Raw genomic sequence first — 12,376 nt, 5'->3', positions numbered from 1 at the left:
TGATGCATCTTCAGCGGGGTTTGGAGTTTTCTCAACCATGCATAGTATATTGGATACATAAGTTTCAGCGGCTCCCTTTTCATTAGTCTTGGGCTTGCTACTCTCATCAAACAAATTTTCAGGAACAAGCCAAGCATAGTTATTTTCTAACGCTTCATTCATCGCTAGGAGCTTACATGGTATTGGTGCTTTGATCTCCCCACCATCATTAATATTATTAGTGTACATTACTCTCTCCATGTCCATCTTTTCAAGGATACTAACAAAATTGGTATAAGAACCAAGCATATTATATTTAATAAAGACCTTTCTAGCCTCTCTCGCTATACTACCAAATTCTCTAAGAAGGGTTTCTAAAACAAAATCTTTCTTTTCCCCTTCTTCCATATCACCGAGTGTAAGAAACATGTGTTGGATTATAGGATTGAGATTAACAAATTTAGTTTCCAACATGCAAACTAAAGCAGCAGCAGCAATTTCATAAGTAGGAGCAAGTTCTACCAAGTGTCTATCTTCAAAATCTTCAACTGTACTAACATGATTGAAAAATTCTTCTATATTGTTTCTCCCAACTATAGACCCACGTCCTACCGGTATGTCTTTTACGGTAAAATTAAAAGGAAACATGATGAATCAAGTAAAGTAATATAAGTAACTAATTTTTTTGTGTTTTTGATATAGAGTGCGAGACAGTAAATAAAGTAAAACTAGCAACTAATTTTTTTGTGTTTTGATATAATGCAGCAAACAAGTAAGTAAATAAAATAAAGCAAGACAAAAACAAAGTAAAGAGATTGGGAAGTGGAGACTCCCCTTGCAGCGTGTCTTGATCTCCCCGGCAACGGCGCCAGAAAACAGTCTTGATGCGTGCAGTTAACACACGTCCGTTGGGAAACCCCAAGAGGAATGTGTGATGCGAGACGAGTAGCAAGTTTTTCCTCGAAAGAAACCAAGGTTTATCGAACCAGGAGGAGCCAAGAAGCACGTTGAAGGTTGATGGTGGCGGAATGTAATGCGGCGCAACACCAGGGATTCCGGCGCCAACGTGGAACCTGCACAACACAACCAAAGTACTTTGCCCCAACGAAACGAGTGAGGTTGTCAATCTCACCGGCTTGCTGTAACAAAGGATTAACCGTATTGTGTGGAAGATGATTGTTTGCGAGAAAACGAGTAAAGAACAATTGCGATAGGTTGTATGCGATGTAAAGAATAGGACCGGGGTCCACGAGTTCACTAGAGGTGTCTCTCCCATAAGATAAAAGCATGTTGGGTGAACAAATTACGATCGGGCAATTGACAAATAGAGAGGGCATAACAATGCACATACATGATATGATAAATATAGTGAGATTTAATTGGGCATTACGACAAAGTACATAGACCGCTATCCGGCATGCATCTATGCCTAAAAAGTCCACCTTCAGAGTTATCATCCGAACCCCTTCCGAGTATTAAGTTGCAAACCAACGGACAATTGCATTAAGTATGGTGCGTAATGTAATCAATAACTACATCCTTAGACATAGCATCAATGTTTTATCCCTAGTGGCAACAACACATCCACAACCTTAGAACTTTCACGTCACTTGTCCCAGATTTAATGGAGGCATGAACCCACTATCGAGCATAAATACTCCCTCTTGGAGTTAAGAGCAAAAACTTGGCCGAGCCTCTACTAATAACGGAGAGCATGCAAGATCATAAACAACACATAGGTAATAACTTGATAATTAACATAACATAGTATTCTCTATCCATCGGATCCCGACAAACACAACATATAGTATTACAGATAGATGATCTTGATCATGTTAGGCAGCTCACAAGATCCAACAATGAAGCATAATGAGGAGAAGACAACCATCTAGCTACTGCTATGGACCCATAGTCCAGGGGTGAACTACTCACTCATCACTCCGGAGGCAACCATGGCGGTGAAGAGTCCTCCGGGAGATGATTCCCCTCTCCGGCGAGGTGCTTGGAGGCGATCTCCTGAATCCCCGAGATGGGATTGGCGGCGGCGGCGTCTCGGTAAGGTTTTCCGTATCGTGGCTCTCGGTGCCGGGGGTTTCGCGACGAAGGCTTTAAGTAGGCGGAAGGGCAACGCGGGGGCCACACGAGGGCCCCACACGCTAGGGCCGCGCGGCCAAGACCTGGGCTGCGCCGCCCTAGTGTGGCGGCGCCTCGTGGCCCCACTTCCTTTCCCCTTCGGTCTTCTGGAAGCTTCGTGCAAAAATAGGACCCTGGGGTTGATTTCGTCCAATTCCGAGAATATTTCTTTACTAGGATTTCTGAAACCAAAAACAGCAGAAAACGACAGTCGGCTCTTCGGCATCTCGTTAATAGGTTAGTGCCGGAAAATGCATAAATACGACATATAATGTGTATAAAACATGTAGATATCATCAATAATGTAGCATGGAACATAAGAAATTATCGATACGTCGGAGACGTATCACGCCACAGATTTTTTTTTGAATTTCAAACAAAAAATGGTGGCCAGATCTAGATCTACATCTGGGGCCGCCAGAATTTCGCTAGATTTTTTTAAAATTTGCTGGAGGTCGCCAAAGGAGGGTGGGTGGGTGGAGGTGGGTGGAGTTGGGTGGAGGAGGAGGAGGAGGAGGCCGGCCAAATTGGGTGGAGGAGGAGGAGGAGAAGTGGAGATCGCCGGAGGAGGAGGAGGAGGTCGCCGGAGGAGGAGGTCAGCGGAGGAGGAGAGGAGCTCGCCGGGATGAGGAGAGGAGGGAGGAGAAGTGGAGAAGTGGAGGAGAGGAGGAGAAGTGGAGGAGATACGAAGAAGTGGAGGAGAGAAGGAGAAGTGGAAAATAAAGTGAAAAGTGGAGAGGGGGATGGAGGAGGTCTCTACAAAATTCAAATTTCTGAGTAACATTCTGTGGCGCATGGGCAGCTCCATGCGCCACAGATTTTTTTTTCGATTTTTCTATTTTTGCAGGAAAAAATCTTTACTTCGTCGTATCTTTTTACTCTTTTCGAATTTGGAGAATCTAAAAATCGGCAAACCGGGTAAACTGCGGTGAATTCGGATGTAGAATTTTCATGGGAACATTTTGATATATTTTGCGTTTTTTTTCGAGTTCGTATGCAACCAAAAATCTAGTTTAATAATTTTGCAACGCAATTTTGCAAAAAGTAGAAATTTATGGTTATTAATTCTCACTGGTACTAGATGACATAATACATTGGCACCTCGAAGGATTTTTTTTTTAAATTTCTTTATTTCTTTTGTGGCGCATGAAGTTGATGTGCGCCATAAAATGTGTATTTTCAGTGACGCACCAGCTCATGTGCGCCACATAAAGTCTTATTTTTTGTGGCGCACCCTAGCTGGTGCGCCATAAAATGTGTTAATTTTATGGCGCACGTGGTCGTGTGCGCCACAGAAATAGTGAAACCAATGATTGGGGCTGGCAGGGGTGGAGCCCACCTTATTTCTATGGCGCATGTGTGGCAGGTGCGCCACAAAAATACGCTATTTCAGTGGCACACATTGTCTGCTGCGCCATAGAAATAAATTATATCTGTGGTGCACGCAAAACTGATGCGCCACATAATAGCATCCCACATATAGCTAGTTTCCTACTAGTGTTGGGCTTGCAAAATCTCAAATGGTATCTCCACATTTTTCCTAGACGCCGCGTGTATACTGTGATATTTGGTTTCTTTCTTACATGAGAGTTTAACCACTGGCTTCACAAATGTTTGCTATTTTGGGTTGATGTCGTCGGCAAGATAGTTGCTTTAATTGTACTTATGCCCATTTGCTTCAAACTCTACTTGTTGCCCTTCACGCAATGCAATCGTGTTCATAAGTGGTGATCGTTAAATAACACTGATATCATTGCATGATCCGGGCATAAAAAAAAAGCATGCCAAATCCAAGTCACATAATCGGCCACGGCTTTAATGATGATAGTAGAATATTTATTGCATTTGAATTGTCCATGACAAGCCGTAGGACAATTCTTCCAACTCTAGTGCATACAATCAATAGAGCCAAGCATTTCTGGAAATCCCCGAGCCTTTCCTCCAATAGCCTAGCCGTGTCTGTCTCATTGGGGGCTCTGAGACAGGTTGCACCAAACACGCCAATTGCAATGGCAAAGCGTTTGACACACTCAATAGCTTGACTCTCACTCATAGACAAATGGTTATCAACTAGATCCGCCAGTATGTCGTATGCCAACATACGCAAGGCGGCGGTCACCTTTTGGAAGGTGCTATGCCCAAGTTCTCCGGCAGCATTTCCCCATTGCTCAAAAAATCGGTCATAGTTGGTCACCTCTTTAGCGATGCGCTTGAACAAGGAAATGCTCATGTAAAAACGCCGCCGGAAGTAGCTCTCTCGAAATGTTGGATGTTCATTGAAATACATCTGCATCAATTTACTTTGTTCTTTGATTCTTTCCCTCCGCAACTTTTGCCTACCAGCAACAGAGCCGCCGCGCTTCGGTTCTTTGTTCGCGCGAGCACGCAAAGCCAATAGCATCATCATGTCCTCTTATTCCTCAATATCAAATTCATCATCAGATGAATCATATCTCTATAGAAGGTATACAAATTGTATTCATTTCATCTATCCATCTAAATCCAAATTTCTCAACAAAAAAATAGCAGGCGCGGAGGCGGAAAGATACCTTGCGGCGATTTCGCCGAGCGTGTTGCGCACCAGTGCGCCACCGTGCGACGAGGCTTGTCGAGGACATGAAGAAGAGGGCGCAGCGGAGGCGACACCGAAGAAGAGGGCATGGAAGCAATGACGCGAAGAACATGGTGTGGCGGTGAGCTCGGGTACGCTTTGGGGAGGCGCGGCAGCCGCGGCTCTACATCAGGAATTTCAGGACGAAAGAAGTGTGCTTCAAGCGAGAGCGAGGTACTCATTGGAAGCGCCAATTTTGGGGCGCGGAAGGAGGAAATATACCGCACGCGCGCGTGATTTTATAGCGGCTGATTTTTTTTTTTGGCAAACTGATGCTTTATTTAATACGCCTGGCAGTGAACTGCGAGCAGCCTCCCAGAGGGATAACTAAGATTACAAAGAGAAGTCCTGCATAAACAAAGCGAAGGAGACAACAGGTTTGATTTACATCTGAACAAACTGCGGGAATCTGAATGATCCCGAAAGGCGCGCTTAGCAAGCGCATGAGCCACCTTGTTCTCGGAGCGAGGAACTTTGATAATTCTTTCAGCAAACTGATTCCTGCGATTGAACACATCAGCAAGGAGACCAGTGGCCTGTAGCAGAGAGTAAATCATTTGCTGAGGCTGCGTCAACAAGTATTTTGTTGTCAGATCCCAGCGCATGTACCACCCGAACAGCCAGCAATAAGGCATGTGCTTCTGCCTGTAACACTAAAGAAGCCGTGCAAGAGACGACCTGGATGAAGATCTTGGCGTTACGATCAGGATTGTGCAAGTACACACCCAGTCCAGCGGTCCTTGTGTCCATTATAGGGTTGAATGCTGCATCACAGTAGGCAATTGGTCCTGCGGGCAAAGAGAAAACCGGTTGCGTAGGATGTGGCATGGGAACAGAAGGAACATGTGACTGCTTGCTGGCAGCCAATATTTTCTGTCCGTCATTACCTACAGTAAGAAGAGCGTTGGCAGCACAAAGAACCTGTGACAAAGACCAATGTTTCGCATTGAAGAGCAGATTATTTCAGGCTTTCCAAATCATCCACATGATTGCAAACACATATTGTAAAGAAACTACAGCATGTGAACTTGCGAGCAAGAACTGGACGACATTTGAGGGATAACAGCTAGGATCAAAACTATCAGTTCTAAAGCCTAAAGGAGAAGTAAACCACACTGCTCTAGCAAAGGAACAGTGAAAACACAAATGAATATCAGTCTCCGGAAGACCACATCTAAAGAGTTCTTTTTTAATATGAGATGAGAAGCGAGAAGCTCTCGAACCTGAAGGCAATGCCCGTCGAATCAGTCTCCAAGCAAAAGTCTTGATTCTTGGAGGAAGTATAGCGGCTGATGGAGGGGAAAAATGTCCACGTGCACTCTATATTAGCAGTTATTTTAGCGCGTTATAGGCTGGAGATACACTTAGGTGAGGCACATTTTTCTTCCTTCACCATCACGTCTAGTTTAGCTATAGAGGTTAGCGTGATGACTATGATTCTATCGGCCAAAAAGAAAAGATACTAGTAGTAACAATTCGTGCGCGTAAAATGTTGTGTCATGTTACCTTGATGAAAGTTTACTCTTTATCCTCTTTTTTTCTTACAAAATATTCATTTCCATAAAAACTTCTTTCAAGATTTTCTTGTAATATACAAGCTAGTTAGAGATATCTATCAAGATATGCGCGGATACAAACATAGACATGTACACTATATTCAGGCAAGTGGCATAAATTAATCAAATAAGACATGCAGTTTTATATTTATTTGTTTACTGATATTTGACTAGATTGGGATTAAATATTTGAAGGATGTATATAAAAACTAAAACATTTATTATAAAATAAACAGTTTTAGTTTAGCAAAACATATTAGTATTCCCATGAATTGAAAAATGGGTTACAATCAATTATAAAAGTTTAGTATAATTATTAAATTTGTTTTGAATCGCCTCTGGGCCATGGATGGCAGGCCAAGTGCTATGGGTAACACGTAAAACACAGGGCGTGACTTAAGCCCCCAGATCAGAAGTACTAGTGGAAGGGCTTCTCGAGAAGAGCCGTAGGTTGGCTATATATATATTCAGCGAGTAACATTAGTGCGGGAAGGAGGAAACAAGACGAAGAATAAGGTGAAGTAGAAGTAAATAAAGAGCACAGATGGGCTTGTTGAACTGACTTTTTTGCATAACATTTTTCCATTTTATTTTAAAAATAAATTAACGGAGTGACTCACATATTAATCATTTTACGTCAATTTTGTATTACTAGATAACTGCTTATATAAATATAAATATATATAAACACTATATGATTTTCAGGGTGGATAAGTTATTTTGCGCTCAACATAATTTTACTTTGTTACTTACATAAAATTATGTTTTCTATTCAAATAATTATGTTAGCATTAAATCAGAACAAAAAAAGTCGACACACAAATACATTATATGAGCCATTGCAGTGTAAAAGACACCAAAAATAAGTATTTTATGTTGTATTTGTGTACGGCATGTAAACAAAATAAACTTGAACCATATCTATGTTCTACTCGACTTATAAAGTAAGACAATATTTACTTGATGAAAAAATTATTTACAATTGCAAAGATATAGGGTGGATGTAAAATAACTATTCTACACCTAGGTGGTCAAATAGGGTGCAGAAAATTTATTTTGCATCCAACATAATTTTACATTGTTACTTTGATAAATTTATGCTTTTGTATTTAAATAATTATGTTCATATTAACTCGGAACAAAAAATGACATAAAACACATTATATTTTTCATTATAGTGTAAAAACACCTAAACGACTTACAAACGCTATTTGATTTCCAGGGTGCAGAAAATTTATTTTGCATCCAACATAATTTTAGGTTGTTACAATCGTAAAATTATGTTTTCTATACAAATAATTACATCCATATTCAGGCAAGTGGCATAAATTAATTAAATAAGACATGCAGTTTTATATTTATTTAAAGGATGTATACAAAAACTAAAACTTTTATTATAAAATAAACAGTTTTAGTTTAGCAAAACATATTAGTATGACCATGAATTGACAAAATGGGTTACAATCAATTATAAAAGTTTAGTATGGATGGTAGGCCAAGTGCTATGGGTAACATGTAAAACACAGGGCGTGACTTAAGCCCCCAGATCAGAAGTACTAGTGGAAGGCCTTCTCGAGAATAGCCATAGGTTGGCCATATATATATTCTACGAGTAAAATTAGTGCGGGAAGGAGGAAACAAGACGAAGAACAAGATGAAATAGGGCACTGGTGTTATAAGTAAATAAAGAGCACCGATGGGCTTCATGAACTGAATTTTTTGCGTATAATTTTTCCATTTTATATTTAAAATAAATCAACGGAGTGACTCACACACATGGACATGCAACATATTAATCATTTTATGTTCATTTTGTATTAGTAAATAACTGCATATACAAATATAAATATAAATAAACGTTATATGATTTTCAGGGTGCATATAAGTTATTTTGCGCTCAACATAATTTTACTCTGTTACTTACATAAAATTATGTTTTGTATTCAAATAATTATATGAGCCATTGCATTGTAAAAAACACCAAAAATAAGTATTTTATGTTGTATTTTTGTACGACATGTAAACAAAATAAATTTGACCATATCTATTTAATGTTATGTTCTAATCGACTTATAAAGTAAGACAATATTTACATGATGAAAAAATTATTCACAATTGCAAAGATATAGGGTGGATGTAAAATCACTATTCTACACCCAGGGAGTCAAAGAAGGTGCAGAAATTTTATTTTGCATCCAACATAATTTTACATTGTTACTTAGATAAATTTATGTTTTTGTATTTAAATAATTATGTTCATATTAACTCGGAAAAAATAACATAAAACACATTATATTTGTTTTTACTGTGTAAAAACACCTAAACGACTTAGAAACGCTATTTTATTTCCAGGGTGCAGAAAATTTATTTTGCATCCAACATAATTTTAGGTTGTTACATTCATAATATTATATTTTCTATATAAATAATTACGTTCATATTGACCCACAACAAAAAAAAATAGACATAAAAACACATTGTGTGAGTAATTGTAGTGTAAAAGGGACAAACATACTTATTTTATGTCGTATTTTTCTATGTCACATAATTTTTTTGAAAAGTCTATTTTTTCATATGTTCTACTCGACTAATGAAGTAAGAAAAAATTACTTAACATAAAAATAATTTACGGTTGTAAAGATAGAGTGTGGGTGTTGACATAGGCATCCCCAATGGGCCTGCCGAAGATAGTACCCGGGGTTTACTGAAGGCCCACTACTCGAAGAATAAGATGTTAAGAAAAGCTAGAGTTGTAATAGGAAGTAATATTTGTAATCTTGCGGGAGGAGTTAGAAACCTACCCGAACTCTGTAACCTGTACAATATGAATCCCTCGACACCACCTCCTATATAAGGGGGGGTCGAGGGACAAAGAGATCAACGAATCATTGTTTCTCAAACCCTAGTTTCGTAATCGTCGAGTACTTTTCGGCTGAAACCTTCGAGATCTACTTGCCCTCTACTTCCAACTAAACCCTAGTCTACAACTCGTAGGCATTGATAAGTTAATACCTTGTCAATTGGCGCCGTCTGTGGGAATTAGAGGCGTCAAGGATCCGATCTCGATGGCACGTTCAAGATCGTCGACTTCATCAACCGCAAACAATGCAATGGATCGAGGTAAACAGATCGCAACTGGTCTTGTCGATTTTGTTCCTCACCCACCCTCCCGTTTGGATGCATATACACATCTGGAGGAGCCTATGGAGGTGACGTTCGGAAGGTTTCACTTTCGCGTCGAAAAGAAGGATCGTATCGTGTCGAAATTCCGATTTCGTCGGGATCGTCGGCGGTCGATTCCGATTTTTCAAGTTATACATCGTCAACCGAATCAGGGAGAGGAATAAACTTCGTCGTCACGCTTCATCAGCACTAGGGCAAGAGAAAAACTCGCCAAGATCTTCGGCGACATGTCGTTTGAGTCATCTCGCGGACTCCTATATAAGCGATGGCTCAAGCAGTGTCGACAGCTACAGCTTCATCGACAAATCTACTACAATGGGCAAGGTCTTCACCAGTCTAAACGATGGTGTCACCAAACCCAACATAGATCTGAATATAAAGCATCATCAGATTTATGTTATCGGAGAGCCAAGCCGTGACCAGGAGGAAACATCTGAGGCTTTCGACGATTTGGGAAATCCATACGTTGATCCCTCTAATCTGCGACAAGGTCTAGGCAGTAAATACGTCGGCCCTGAGTCTCGCGATAGAGTTCAGCTTCCGCAGGCAGCATGGGATAGAGCCGCAAAAGCTATGGATGGCTCAGAACCAATGGCTACAACAGCCACACCAGCAGAGTTGCAAGCATATCAATATAGGCTCGCACGAGCTGCAAGGGAATTGCAAAAACAGACGTAAGCTTTAAATAGAAGAAAGGAGGCAGCCTCCGCGTCAAGCAGGCGAAGGGCGGAGTTAAGTCGACAATCTGGAACCTCGGGAGATAGCCACAGAGAAGCTCGGAACAGAGCAAGGTCAAGATTGCAACACATACCTGAAGGAGAAAGAGAGTACTTGGTTCAAAATCTCGACATGGTTTTTATGTCGATAGACACAAGAGGGAACATTATCCCCAAGACACCAGAAGCTGGGTATATGGCGACACAAGCCTTTATCCTCGCATCTAGGCCACCTCCAGGAGATCCAAGGGAGGCATTGTACAACATGGCAGTGGCAGGAGCTGAAGCCATGGGAACGGCGTTTGCATCAACACCACCAGAAGGAGCAGCAAGGCAAAATAGTCCACGACCTGCGGCAACAGTAGCAGCAAATGTCGAAGGAACAAGTGGAGCAAGAGACACGGCAGCACAAGCAAGGGTAGACAGAGCACGGCAAAGCAGAAGGGAACATCGGTATTCCCCAGAATTAAACGACGAGGATATGTGCGGTTTGCCGTGCTTCACAAGGAGAGTACGAAAACTCGAGTCCCTTCGGGATTTAAGTTGCCTGATAATTTCAAGAAATTCGACGGCCTGCAAGATCCAGAGCATTGGCTAGTTGATTACCTCGAGACGGTGAAGTTAACTGGAGGGACCAGGGCAACAGCCATGCAAAGCATCCAAGTGCATTTAAGTGGAGCCGCACGATCTTGGATCAAAAAGCTTCCTCCAGGGTCTATCGACAGCTGGGATAGCTTTGAGGACATATTCGTCAAGAATTTCCGATCCACCGGCAAGAAACCCGCGTCTCTAGAAGAGTTACGGGCGTGTCGATAGAAGCCAGACGAGCCTATGAGAAAATATATCCAAAGGTGGAACATCATCAAAAACTCGGCAGAAAATATATCTGACGAGAGGGCAATAGATGCATTTGTCGCAGGGATCAGGCGTGGAGATTTTGTCGAAGATTTGGGAAGAACCAATCCAAAGACAGTATCTGCATTAATGGAAATAGCAAACAGATGGGCAGATGGAGAAGATGCTGTCCACAACAAAAGGCATAGGTCGCCAGAGGAGGACCGCGGTCGAAATTATAAACCAAGGCGATGATTTCCTCGGCAGTACTCGAGTTATGATGCTCCAGGTCAAATCTCGGCTGGTTTCCGAGCAAGTGCAGGAGGAAACAACAGAGATGATTACCAGAGAAGTAATGAGCAACGAGGCGACAATAGAGATGAATCTCGACACAATAGGCAAAATAGCGGGCCAAGGTTCCAGAGGACTTTTGTGTCTCCCGAAGAAATGATGAACGGGCCGTGTCAAATGCACTTTTTCCTCGACAGCAACGGAAAAAGACAGTCGGGACATCTGCAGAAGGATTGTCGAAATTTCCAGGCAATGCTGAGATATGCAGGGCATGCTAATGCTCAGGCAGCGCAAAGAAATCCTCGAGAACCCAGAAGTGAGGTTCACCTGCCACCTCCTCCCGCGATAACAGATGACAATCGACATCAGCTAAGAATAGCGGCGGCGCCTGCACCACCACCTTACGTTGATCCCAACTCTAATGGAGCGGTCTCGATGATTCAGAAGGGAAGGCCATCCAATAGAACTCAGAAAGTAATCTCGCGACAGGTGTTCATGGCAGAGAAAATGCCTCCACCAACAGTTGAGTACCTTAATTGGTCAGGGCAAGACATTGGCTTCACCATAGCAGATCATCCGCAGCAAGTTCCTCGACCAGGGCAGTCAGCACTCATACTACCAGCGGTCATCGCAGGATTTGACGTGTCTCGCGTGTTTATAGATGGTGGCAGCAGCCTGAACCTTATGTACGCAGATACATTAAGGAAGATGAATATATCCCTAGCAAACTTGAAACCAACAGACACGAGATTCCACGGCATCACACCAGAGAAGCCAAGCTATCCGTTGGGGAAGATTAATCTCGACGTTCAGTTTGGGACCCGAGAAAATTACAGAATTGAGAAATTGGAGTTTGAAGTCGTAGATTTCCCGTTACAATACCACGCTCTGTTGGGACGACCAGCATATGCTAGATTTATGGCGGTACCACATTACACGTACCTATTGTGGAGGATGCCCGGACCCAAGGGACCAATCACAATCAAAGGAAGCTTCGCCCAAGCCGATAAATGTGACAAGGATTTTCATCGACTGTCAGAAACTTTCGGGATGCAAGCTGAGTATTTGGCATC

This window comes from Lolium rigidum, chromosome 2, assembly GCF_022539505.1.
Source record: "Lolium rigidum isolate FL_2022 chromosome 2, APGP_CSIRO_Lrig_0.1, whole genome shotgun sequence".
NCBI classification, from domain to species: domain Eukaryota; kingdom Viridiplantae; phylum Streptophyta; class Magnoliopsida; order Poales; family Poaceae; genus Lolium; species Lolium rigidum.
The sequence above is the reverse complement of the archived record's forward strand: the minus strand, read 5'-3'. Positions refer to the sequence as shown.